Source organism: Pogoniulus pusillus, chromosome 13 (genome assembly GCF_015220805.1).
Source record: "Pogoniulus pusillus isolate bPogPus1 chromosome 13, bPogPus1.pri, whole genome shotgun sequence".
NCBI classification, from domain to species: domain Eukaryota; kingdom Metazoa; phylum Chordata; class Aves; order Piciformes; family Lybiidae; genus Pogoniulus; species Pogoniulus pusillus.
Genome location: NC_087276.1, coordinates 15,558,355 through 15,570,517, shown reverse-complemented (window position 1 = coordinate 15,570,517; position 12,163 = coordinate 15,558,355). Strand labels below are relative to the sequence as shown.

At 46.7% G+C, this 12,163-nt stretch overlaps 1 protein-coding gene across 1 annotated transcript in view; it reads right to left on the bottom strand.

The window, feature by feature from the left end:
• The window catches only part of SNRNP25 (small nuclear ribonucleoprotein U11/U12 subunit 25), a 147,944-nt gene that overhangs the window by 83,201 nt on the left and 52,580 nt on the right, over positions 1-12,163 (bottom strand). The window lies entirely within an intron of this gene.

The window sequence follows — 12,163 nt, the reverse complement described above, 5'->3', positions numbered from 1 at the left end:
TTCTTTTTGACTAGAAGAAACAGCTAATGTACTCTGGAAGCCAAAACAAGACCAAGAATGCACTGAAAAGCACTTAGTTCATTGTGGTAAACCATGATAGCATTGCTACTGTACTGGTGTAAAACCAGGGAAAGAACCATGCATGCATCTGAAAATTATTGATACTTTAATTAGAGATCTCCATGATTCTTTTAACCTGTTGTTTTATTTGGTTAGTTGGGTTTTTGTTGGTTTTGTTTTTGTTTTTTTTTTTTTTTAAGTTAAAATGGACAAAAATAAGCTCAATAAGCTGAAGAGTTTGCAACTACTGGCTGCATAAATGTGTTTTGCTCCAGGCTGAAATCAGCTGTTTGTGTTACTAGCAAAGACAGCAAGTTTTCTAAAGTCAGTAATGATGTCAACTGAGTGAGCATCTCTGAAGGAGCATTTTGGACTTCCTGACTTGCACAGTTCACATCCCAGCTTCGGTGTGGTGTTAATACAAGAAAGGAAGAGCAGGGAAGTGCATGAAAAGGAAGGTAACTAAACGTCAAGCTAGCCTGTCAGCAAATGCTGAAACTTAAAGGAGGAGCTGGGCAAGAATGAGAGATGTGGGAAGGATTTCCTGGGGTCAGCCTAGTTCAGCTCTGCAGACTTTCTCCTGTGGGAGTCTGTGGGACAGGCACTGTGAGGAATGCTGGCTTCTTTGGCAGCAGATATATTTCATGCCCAGAGGAAGTATTTAAAGCTTTTAGCACCTGAGGAATGTGAATTGCTCCAAGCTACAGCATATGCCACGCTCTTAATTTGTCCAATAACTTCACTGTCATAGAATCAACACCTAAAATAGCCTGCTGTAAAAGCTGATCTGTTTGGGAAGATTAAAGTTTCCCTCCCTACTGGACAAAACCATTTTATGTGTTTTGGGGTTTTTTAACATCGAGAGGATTGACTTGGAAGCCACGGTTAGAAACTCTGGCTTTTGGGCACCCTGGCTCTGTGGCACAAGGTGTGCATACACAGCCCTGGGCTTCTCTTGGAGCAAAAGCTGTTTGCAGGAGTGGGTTCCTACAGCTTCCAGGATATGCAGGCTGCTGACTTGCCACCCTTTTACAGTGAGGACATGGAAGAAGAATGAAGCAGATGGCAGATTTTCGAGTCTTCTCAGAGTAAGATACCTGATGAAAGCCTCTTCTGTCTACTTAGAAAAGGAGATGGAGTTCCTCACCAACAGCTATTGACTGGCCATTACACATGGGCACGCTGCTATTGCCAGCATTTGCAAGGCAGCTGCAGTGTTTCATGAGCCAGCTACTGAAGAATTCCCGTGGATGAAAACACTCCAAACAGCTCAGGGGTTTTATGATGTCCACTCCTGGCCCTTCCTGACAGTAGTGCAGTCTTGGCTGCTGCTTCCTACTTACCCTCAGCTGCCAGCGTGCCTTATTCAGAGCTACTAACAATCAGCCTCTGCTGGAGGTATGCACAGCCCTCGGATTAGTACCAGATCTAACTGCTCAGCTACGTTTGTATCTCCCACACCCAAGTTGAGGCACAGATCACAGGTCTTCTTCACCTTGTTATGTAAGCAAATGTGTGTGTTACACTCTAAATGTGGTGAGAGCCATGATGGGTACTATCGACCACTTTGCACTGGGGATGCAAAGAATCCTAGCAAGGGATTCTCTGTGTGTTAATAGGAAAGCACAGTAAATGAACAGACCTCCTGGGAGTCTGGGGCCCCGAAAGGGCAAGCAAGCCCTGTTTAGTATCATGTTGATGGATTCTACTCTGCCTTCTTTTGGGTTGTTTTGTATGCAAGGCAGTTTTTTTTCTCTTAAGCAAATGCTTGTTTAGAGGATTGCTCCATGCAGATAAACAAATGCAAAAAACAACTGAGCAAGGCAGACTGCGGGAGGTGCTGCTGACTGTGTCTGCAGGACACAGCTTCTCTGGCATCCCCAGTGCACCTGGTTTTGGTGGTGCCATAAAGGCAGCAGTGGAGCAGCTGCTGGTAATTTTTTTTTTACAGAATTTATTCCGTGCCCTTTGTAAATAAAGAGGAGCTGCTGGGAGGGAGATTTCAAAGGTGGAGCTTGTATTGTATGAGTGCACTGGGATAAAGACTTGTCAGCTACTGGTTACCCTTATCCTGGGGGGGGATCTTTTGCAGTTGCATAGGACAGGAACAATGGGAAACTGAGGTCAAAGGCTTGGCTGAACTAGGGAGGCAACTCTAAGGAGGATGGAGATGCCCAGGCAAGCAGCCAAGGTTTTTTTGAAGTGTGGTCGTTTCTCTTCTGAAGGTGTTACTGGCAGGTTATTCAGAGTTTCCTAAATCAAGAGAACTAGTACTGCAAGCATGTCTTATAAATCAGTCAAACCAGAAGTAGAGTAAACATGAGAGCAGAGAGGTTCTGTATGTATGTATGTAAGTGTGAGGTATGCAAGTGTGCATCTACGTAGAGTCAGAGCACTGTGAGCCTAAGAGCTGTTAGCCCCCCCGCCAGCACTGCCCCTCTCTGAGTGTTCAGAATGTGCTAGGTGCAGGGAAAAAGCCAGCTGAAGAAATTTCACTGTCTCTTTGCCCCCAGCCACTTATTCTTGCCTCTTTCCTTTATCCCTTCCACTCTACCAATACAGTAACTTGCAGAGCTGTGCTTGAAGTACCCCACTGAACTGGTTGAGGTTAAGATGTCCTCTATATCCTTCTGCTACCACGTCCATACCCTCTGTATGGAACAACAGATCACCTTTGACATGTATAAGCTAGAGCAGTAAGGGGATAAACAGGCACAAACGAGGCACACCGGCAAAGCTGAGGGAGGGTATCACACTGAGGAATTCTTCTGCCTCCTGTGCAATGAGAACATGCCAGCAGTACTTCAGATGAGCTCCACCAGCATCTCACAACAGATAAAAAATATTCAAATTAGGATGCAAATAATTTGTTTTTTACAGATTTCATTTTGTACCCTCTGTAAAAAGAAAAGAGCTGCTGGGTGGGAGATTTCAAAGGTGAGATGCTTGTATGAGTGTACTGGGATAAAAGTGGTCAGCTACTTACTAGCTCCCCTGGGAAAACAACAGAGCGTTTTCCAAAGGAAGCCAGTTGAGTCCCAGTCTCTCTTTGTCTTAGAGGCTCATTACAAAACTTGGCATGGAGAGGTTGAGCAAAGACTGAAAAGGAAAGCAAGTGGCCTAGAAAGCAGCAGGATCAAAAAGAAAGTGATAATTCACACATAGGCTGAGGAAGTGATTGCCATTAGACACTGTGAGCACTGAAATGTTGTATGGGTTTGAGAACCTTTTGAAGAAATACCAGGCAGAAAAGTCTGTTCAGGCTGTTAAACACAGACACAGCATCTCCAGCTCAGGAAGTCCCTGAGCCACAAACTGCTGGGTCTGGTGGAGTATTTAGGAGAAATATGGCTGTATACTTGATCTGGTTTTAGAGTGTCTGTAAGCTTTTGCAACTGGCCGCTGTTGGAGGTAGATACCTTGTCTTGGTGGGTCTGTTATCTGACTCATCCAGCTCCCAGACACATTCTGCAGGATTGGTTTGCTTATGCTGCTCAGCTGATCTCTTCTAATAAATCTCAGTTTACCCAGACAATGATCAGAAGCTGAAAGAAAAGGTTCAAAGAGCAAAAATGTCCGAATCTGTGGTGAAAGAGGACTGGGCAGGCAGCCCCTGCTGTTTGCTCTCACAGACATCCTGATTTAGGAAGCAAGGGTGTGGGCATATTTAGAGTCCCTGACCACAGGCACGGCATAGCGCTGGTTACTAAAACTGCTCTGATGTCGTTTGCCTTGCAGGATATGGTAAGGAGGCTTGGATTGAATATCATTGACTAAGGTCACAAGAGTTAAGCTTGAAATAGCAGAACTTGAGAACATTTGGGCTGTAAACAGGTGACTGGAGGGAGTATGTCACAAGCTTTTTTCCAAGGGATAATCATTGACCAGAACTGGAGGCATATAGGAGCCGCTCTGAGAAAGGCTTTAGTGTTTGTGTCACTGCTGGCCACAGGGAGATGGGCTCTGCAGTCACTTCTATTCCTAGCAATTTGAAACTCCAGCTTGCTTGGTCTCATAGATGATGGCAAATGCTGTGTGAGAGAGGCTCGTGCTAGGGCTCACAAGCCAAAAGAAGAGACAAAGACCTCTTCTTTGGGGGTTTGCCTTTCAGGTTTAGTCATTGTAACTGAAATTACAGCTACATTTCCCTTGTAACCTTCTTCCCCAGGGGAAGCAATGTGTGTCCTCACATTGGCTAAAGATCTATCTCTTCCCCTTTTGAATCTGCAGGCTGAGTCCCTGTAGGTTTTAAAAACCTTAGTTTCTATGTAGAGGGGAAAGATCATGAATCAAGAGGAGCTTAAACTTGAGGGATCTCCAGTTTCTGTCTAGGTCCCATTTGAAAAAAAAAAAAAAAAAGGCTTCCTGATCTAATCTGCCTTCAGACAGCTCCCTGGGGGTTGATGTGATTATTTGCTGCTGCAGGATTTCCCAGTAAAACATGGGCAGCCTGAGAGCTCAGTGTGGAGAATTCAAGTAACTGGAAAGCAGTGTGGTGCATCCTCTGCATATCAATTTTTCAGCTGGCATCAGATTTAGCGTTCTGGTTCCAAGAACTGCCACTGAAAACAAACTCCTCCTTTTGAAGAGATGGGAACTCAGATATTCCCAGGGGAAAAAATTAATGGTCTGGTGGCATAGATACAATATAGGTGAAGTTTGCTTTTGCATGTAAATCACTAATGCTTTCTGCAGTGCTCACTCATTTCTACCAGCTCTGCCCTTACCCACTGCTCTGCTGGGGCTTTTACTTTAGGAGTTGGAGTGGGGTGTGCATGTATGTATGGACCAACAACAAAACCCCAACCAAACAAAAAATCAAACAAACAGAAGGAAAGAAAGAGAGAGAGAAATAGAGAAAGGAAGGAAGGAAGGAAGGAAGGAAGGAAGGAAGGAAGGAAGGAAGGAAGAAAGAAAGAAAGAAAGAAAGAAAGAAAGAAAGAAAGAAAGAAAGAAAGAAAGAAAGAAAGAAAGAAAGAAAGAAAGAAAGAAAGAAAGAAAGAAAGAAAGAAAGAAAGAAAAGAAAGAAAGAGAAAGAAATAAAAAAGAAAAAGAAAGGAGAGAGAGGAGAGAGAAAGAAAGAGAGGAAGTGAGGAGGGAAGGAAGAAGGAAGGAAGGAAGGAAGGAAGGAAGGAAGGAAGGAAGGAAGGAAGGAAGGAAGGAAGGAAGGAAGGAAGGAAGGAAGGAAGGAAGGAAGGAAGGAAGGAAGGAAGGATCATACCCTGACCAATAAAATTATGTTGGGAAAATCCCTGGTAGAGATTTAATAAATGATGAAAAATGAGTTCTTTAGCTAAGGGATCTTACTCTGAAGTAGCAATTCCTCCAAACTCTTTAGGAACAGTTTGTGTGTAAGTTGCAAGGAATTTTTAATGGGCTTTGAAGGCAAATCATCTCTGCTGAGCAATGGCTCTCAAAACTGGTCAAAGGTGGTGACTGGGCTCCAGCTCTTTCAGGACCTCTAAGCCTCTCTGCAACCAACTTTCACATGACTTTGGCTAGACAGCCAAGATCAAGCCCAAAAGACCTTCTCAGCCAAGCAGTGCTGTAGCTCAGGCAAGCCCTCCTACAGGGTTTGGAGGTGATCAGACTGAGATCAGCAATCCTAGACCATGGCTGTCCAAAGCAAAGGTCTTGGCTCTCAGAAAGCAGCAGGTTTAACTGTTGTTGCTTAACCAGGTCCTGGTCCATCTGCTCTCCCTTGTGCTCTCTTGGGTGGCCAGAGAAGAGATGTAGGAGCTGTATTTGTGTTCCCATAGTATAATATATACATCCCCAGAGGGGACTGTAAACTCTACTCTCTTTCCTCATAGGAGTCCCCTCCCCTTGCTGCCTGTCAGAGGCTTGCTTCACCTTTTAGTCTCAACACTGGCTGAGGTGCACACAACATCTGCTTGGAGTGATGTGAAACTTCCTTGCCCATCTCCAGGCAGCTTTGCTGAAGCAGGCTGTGTGTGTACAACGTGCACATCAATGTTGCTTTAGTTGGAATATGGAACCATTTTGGCCTCATGTCAAAATACATCATCCCATGGTGAGAAGCAGAGTTTTGCCTGGAAAGATGGGAGCACAGAGCCAATATAAATATTCACTGAAAAAAAAAAGAATTACTTTCAAAATAGCTAAGCTCCCAGTTTATTTCTTCCTACTTCCTGAAGAGTTATCACATTTGCTTTGCTCATGGCTTTTCCCTACTTATATCTCTGTTTTCTGTCTGCTGGCTTGTTTCTGGAAGCCAGCAGGAGCTGGGTCTTGACACATTTTGTGGGCTGCTGTAGTTCCTTCAATCAAAACCTGCAACTGTGTCTTCAGTGAGATTGTGGCTTAGCTAGTTCTGCTCTTAAAATTTTGGTAGTGCTGCAGGGTAACCAAAGATACTGTGGAGTAAATCAGAATTCCTGCATTCCTCTCCTGTAAATAAAATGAGCAGAGTTGGGGTTAGGGCTTTTCTGTTGTGGTTGGAGCTGCTGGAGAATTCTTATGCTTGTCTGCAGAGACAAAAAAAGAAAAAGAAGTCCCTTAATGCAGCCCAAGTATTTGTATTGGTTTTCTCTCCACCTTTCTGGACAGTATGAGAGAGGCAAGGACAAAATTGGAGTCCAGTGAAGGACTGCTGCAAGGATGGCTTTGGTTGCCCTGGAGGAGATTATGGTGGGAGATCAAACCACACCTTGTGCTGCTCATGGGAGTCACAAGGACCTTGTGAGGACAGAAAGCCACACAAGGGAAGCTGTGGTTCCCATGCACTAGACAGTACTCAGGGAGGTGGTGGGGCCTCCAGCTGTGGAGATGTTTCAAAACTCAGCTGTGCAAGGCACTGCTCAACTTGCTTGGGCTTTGCAGCCAGCCATACTTGGAGCAGGAGGTTGGATTGGAGACTTCCAGAGCTCCTGTTCCACCAAAATCCTGTGGTAATCTTTTTCACAGAATCACAGTACGTTAGGGGTTGGAAGGGACCTCTGGAGATCATCTAGTCCAGTGCTCAAGTTTTGCATGATTTGAGAGTCAGGGAGCCCCTTGCTGCTGTTAAACACAATCACCACTTTTCCCAACTCGAACTACAGAAATTTGCAAGCCTTTTGCTGTAAAAATCCCAGGGCTTGCACCCAAAAGATCACTGCAGCATCTCTCACAAGCCTGATGAGTACAGATCTGTAACAAAGAACTCACAGAAAAACTGCTCTTTATGCTCATGGTAGAGCAGTTGCCTGTTCCCTGAGGGACTACTTACTCTAAGCCTCTCTTTGTGGACCTGTTTCTTAAAGGAGGTCTTCTTACCCTCTTTGTTCTTTTTTCTAGCTTCTGAGGCAGATGCTGAGAGACTCGCAGATCAAAACTCTATCCACCGTGACCCTCTGTAAGCCATTTTGCCTGTAGTCTCAGCTATTGAGGTTGCTAAAATCCCAAAACACCCTGGAGGAGGTATTTCACATTAGTCCTGGTAGAAATGGCTATGGCGGATGAAAAGATGGGAGAGGACTGGGGCAGCTTAACGAGGATGTGGGAGTGAGGAGCAGACAGTTACTCTGGAGAGATGTTGACTAGCTGGGGAGAGTCAGATTTCAGAGAATGCCTTTCTTCAAAAACTCTCTAGCCAGATGTCAGGTCCCTTCTGTGGGGAGCTTCTCAGGATAGCACTATATCACTTACTGATTGCATCTGAAAGTCCATTGATTTTGTTCCCCCACTACATTTTCCTTTCCACAGCACATCCCATCTTTGGCCTGCTAATTTGTAGCATTTCTGCAACATCACTTCCCCAGATGTCAGCATCAAATTGGAGACTGAAACATCTGGGGAGGAAAAAGCCAAGGCGGAGGGGTTTGCCAGCTGGGGTATGTGTGTGATGACAGGTTTGCAGGGGAAGCACAAGAGCTTGGTGTGTTTGCTGCAGTGACCTCCAGCCAAACAGCCCCAGTGCTGTTTACACACCTCACTACATTCATTGCCAACCAGTGGTGTTTAGTTTTGTTTTGTAACTGTGAGGGTTAGAAGTTAACTGATGTACAATCCGTTTCTGGAGTCAGAGCTGTCTGGAGCAATGTCTCTGGGTTAGAAGAGCCCTCACGAGTGCTTTCCACAAGCATCTGGCTGGCCACTTTGAAGAACTGCCATACTGTGTTCCCAGGCTGACAGATTCAAGTTAAAAAAGTCCGCTGCTCTAATCAAAGATAAACTGAGTGATCATGAGAAAGGAAATGCTTCTGTCAGTAATGCCTCTATCCTGCCCTGTCATCTTGCAGCATGCTGCTTGTCTGCCCTTTCCCAGCAGAAGACCATGCAAGTGGCTGATCCCACTGTTTTGGGATAATGTACATACCCAGGATTCAGTTTTATCAGGAACAAGGGAAGCTGAGCTCCTGTGCATGTCTCCTTGGAGAAGATTCATTTGTGGCACAGCAAGCTGCTCCCAGGCTCTAGCATCAGCCTCTGACTTTGCCACACAGGTCTCTGCTGCCAACAGAAACTGTCCCCATGAGGGGTTTTAAGCCTGGCTGGCTGCTAAAAATGGAAAGGAGTTAGACTATTTTTGAGACTGCCAGGAGAAAAGTCAAAGGATTTTCAGAGCTGTGGGAAAAGGGTAGGACACCATCGGAGAGGAGTGTGGGATTAGCAACGTGAGATTGTAACCACAGACCTGGGATATGGAGATGTTCTACACTGGGAAAGAAATGAGCTGCTAGCACAGTGGGCTGCAATAGCCAGAGCCTTGGGACAGTGAAGAAACTGTCTGCTGAGTAACATTACAGAGTCAAAGAATCACAGAAGGTTAAGGGGCTGGAAGGGACCTTGAAAGCTCACCCAGTCCAACCTCCCTGCAGAGCAGGATCACCTATTCCAGATCACACAGGAACACACCCAGGCAGGTCTTGAATATCTCCAGGGAGGGAGAGTCTACAACCCCCCTGGGCAGCCTGTTCCAGTGCTCTGTCACCCTCACAGTGAAAAAAACTCTTCCTCATGTTTATATGGAACTTCCTATGCCTCAACTTCCACCCATTGTCCTTTGTCCTGGCATTGGGCATCACTGAGCAGAGCCTGGCTCCATGCTCTGGGCACTCACCCTTTACCTGTTTATAAACACAAATGGATGCACCTCAGCCTCCTCCGAGCAGCAGAGCCCCAGCTCTCTCAGGCTTTCCTTGTAAAGATGTTCCATTCCCTTCATCATTTTTGTGGCTCTGCGATGGACTCTTTCAAGCAATTCTCTGAGCTCCTTCTTGAACTGAAGGGTCTAGAACTGGACACAATATTCCAGATGTGGCCTCACCAGGACACAGTAGAGGGGGAGGACCCAGCTGGGGTCTGTGGGACTGCATTTGCCAAAGATCAGGACAGATACCAAAGTGGTACTGCATCTGCAGACCCCAGGAAACTAAACAAAGCAAACAGAACTCCCCAAAGCTCCAAACTTGCACCATCTTTAACCACCTCAGTGCTGTCAAAAATAGTTGATCTCCACAGTGCTGTGTATGGGAAAATTCCTTCTGTCAGAGAACCCTGTGAGCTGTGCATGCAGCAGGCCAAGCTGGAGACTTTTCCAGGGATGCTCTTGGATTGAAAGTGTGGCAAGGTGGAGGGCAGCAGAAGGGCTTTGAGGGACAGTGCACAGAATTTAAACTGAGCAGGAGTTCCACAGCAGTAAAATGAGCTCTAAAGTCTGTGTACATTTTGGAACTAGGTTTTACTCCAGTCCTTCCAAATGTGTGCTTGTGTAACTGGAGGGCTGCCAGCCTAGCTTGCTGTAGAAGACATGGATATTTTAGGAACAAGAATGGATGTTTTTCCCCAGAGCTTGTGCCAAACCTCAGTTCTGAACATGAGGACATAGCTTAGGCAGCAGGGTCCTAGTACAGGGTCTCACTACATGGCCCAGGAAAAATAAACCTGGACCAAGCCCACTGGTGTTGGTTGCTCACAGGCCCACAGCTCTCTAGGCTTGCAGAGCTGCACAGCATCATGGCACTGTGGGACTGTGCTCGGGCAGGGCTTGATTCTACTTCCCTCTGGTCCCAGCACGAGTTGTGAGGGAGCCCAGGATTCCCAAGCTGCTCCAGGCACTAAGCCAGTGGCCTCCTTCCCATTAGCCATAATCACTGGTTTGCTGGAAAATTTATGAGACTTGCTGCAGTGCTGTTCACGAGTGCAGAAGCTGTTGGAACTGTGCTTTGTTCCTAGGCTTTGACAGCGTTTATCTGAGCAACAGCAGCCAAGCATCATTCGCAGTGGCTGTGACACTGCTTCTGCTGATGGACAGGGAGAGCCAAGAGCTTCTGCCAGGGACTCTCCTGGTGTCCAGCTTGTGCCAAGCAGCATGGCAGTTGGTCCCTCTGGTTTAGCATTATTGCTGGAAGTGTTGTTGTCAGCCATTGGATTTGCTAACCCTAATTTCAAGGTTATTACAGTGTTTAACTTGGCTGCTCCAGCATGCTTTAAAAGTTGTATTTCCAACATATGATATAGAGTAAAAATAGGCAGTGTCTAATTAGCATAATCCCTGGAGAAACTCAGAGAGCTCAGCTTCACAATCAGTTGTTCTACAGGCACATTTCAGTTTAGAACCAGTTCATTCTCCACCAACGTGGGTCAGCCTAGACCTCTGTCAGCTGGGCAGAGGCTGTCATCAGAGAGTCCAGGAGGAAGCTCCTGAGGAGAGCATTTCACATTGCAGGAGACAGCCACTCGTTCAGGCTGGACACTTAGGTAGGGTTTAGGTGACCACCACCAATAGATTCTGCATTTGTATTTGGCTTTTCCTTTGCTAAGATCTTGTGTGGGTGTGTGAAAAAGATCCCCTGCCTCATCCATGGCTGGAATCTCTGTGGCTGCAGTGTTGGGGTTTGGGCTCTAGGCTGGCAGTGGTGCCAGAAATAGCCTTGTGCAAGCTGCAGCACAGCAGTTGGGTGGGCAGTAGGATTCTGTGGGGCTAGCATTACCCCATGAAACATTCCTGGGGTCTGCAGTGGGGCATGGGGACTGAAGACCAGCCGTGGCCTTCAGGCTACCCACCATCCCAGCTCCATCCCACAGAGGAAGATGAGTCAGGCCCTCAGGGTTGTGGTTCCAGCAGCTGGAGAGCAATCCAGGCCCTCCCACAATACCTAAGAGCAACTGGGGGCTATGCTTTGGGAAGCTCTGGTATGGGTGGGGATGTCTAAGAGTACTGCTGAGTGGCACCCTGCTCCACCTGTGGCTCCTGAACTCCTACTAAGCCCTGTGTCCTAAGGGGCTCTGGGAACATTCTGCTGGAGAAGATGGGAGGCTGGGGGTTGGCCAAGCTTACCATAGCTTTGCCCAGACACACTCAGCCACCACTCTCCAGGGCTTGACCTTGCTTTAGTTTTGGTTCAGCTGAAATGAGACATAGAAACAAAAATGTGAGGTGGATACTACCAAGTTACAGGGAAGTGGTTTGGACATCTCCCTGGACTTCCAAGGTCCCTAGGAGGTATCCTTAGCTGGCCAGACCCCCCTGTCCTGCAGGAGCAAGGGGAAGCGCCGGGTGCTCCACACGTGCTGGGGACGCTGCTCTGTGTGGGACATGTACTGCCTCTGTCCCCCAGATAGATTTCTGTTCTCCAAAATTGGTTTCCAAATGTGTTGGAATTTCCTTTCAATAGGAATTCTTGAAAATCTGGTCCTCATTATGAAACCTAATGGCAACTTTTTCCAAATCCCCTTCTCTGGAATTCCTCACCCAAAGCAGATGGCAGGTTTCAGGCAGTTTTGCTTATGGGGCAGGTCTCAGGATTACCCTGCTGAGAGGATGAGGCAGGGGCTCAGTGTTTGCTGTGTGGCTGGTTGGATTTTCATCTAACAGTGCTTTACTTGCTTGAGAACTTGGCTGTGCTCGACCCCATGGACACATCCTGGGCTGCATCACAAGAAGCATGACCAGCAGATTGAGAGAGGGGATTCTGCCACTTTGCTCTGGTGAGGCCTCACCTGGAACACTGCATCCAGGTCTGGAGCCCTTAACACAGGAAGGACATGGACCTAATGGAGAGGATGCAGAGGAGGGCCACAAAAATGATCAAGGGATTGGAGCACCTCTGTTACAAGGATGGGCTGAGGGAGCTGGCATTGTTCAGCCTGAAGAAGA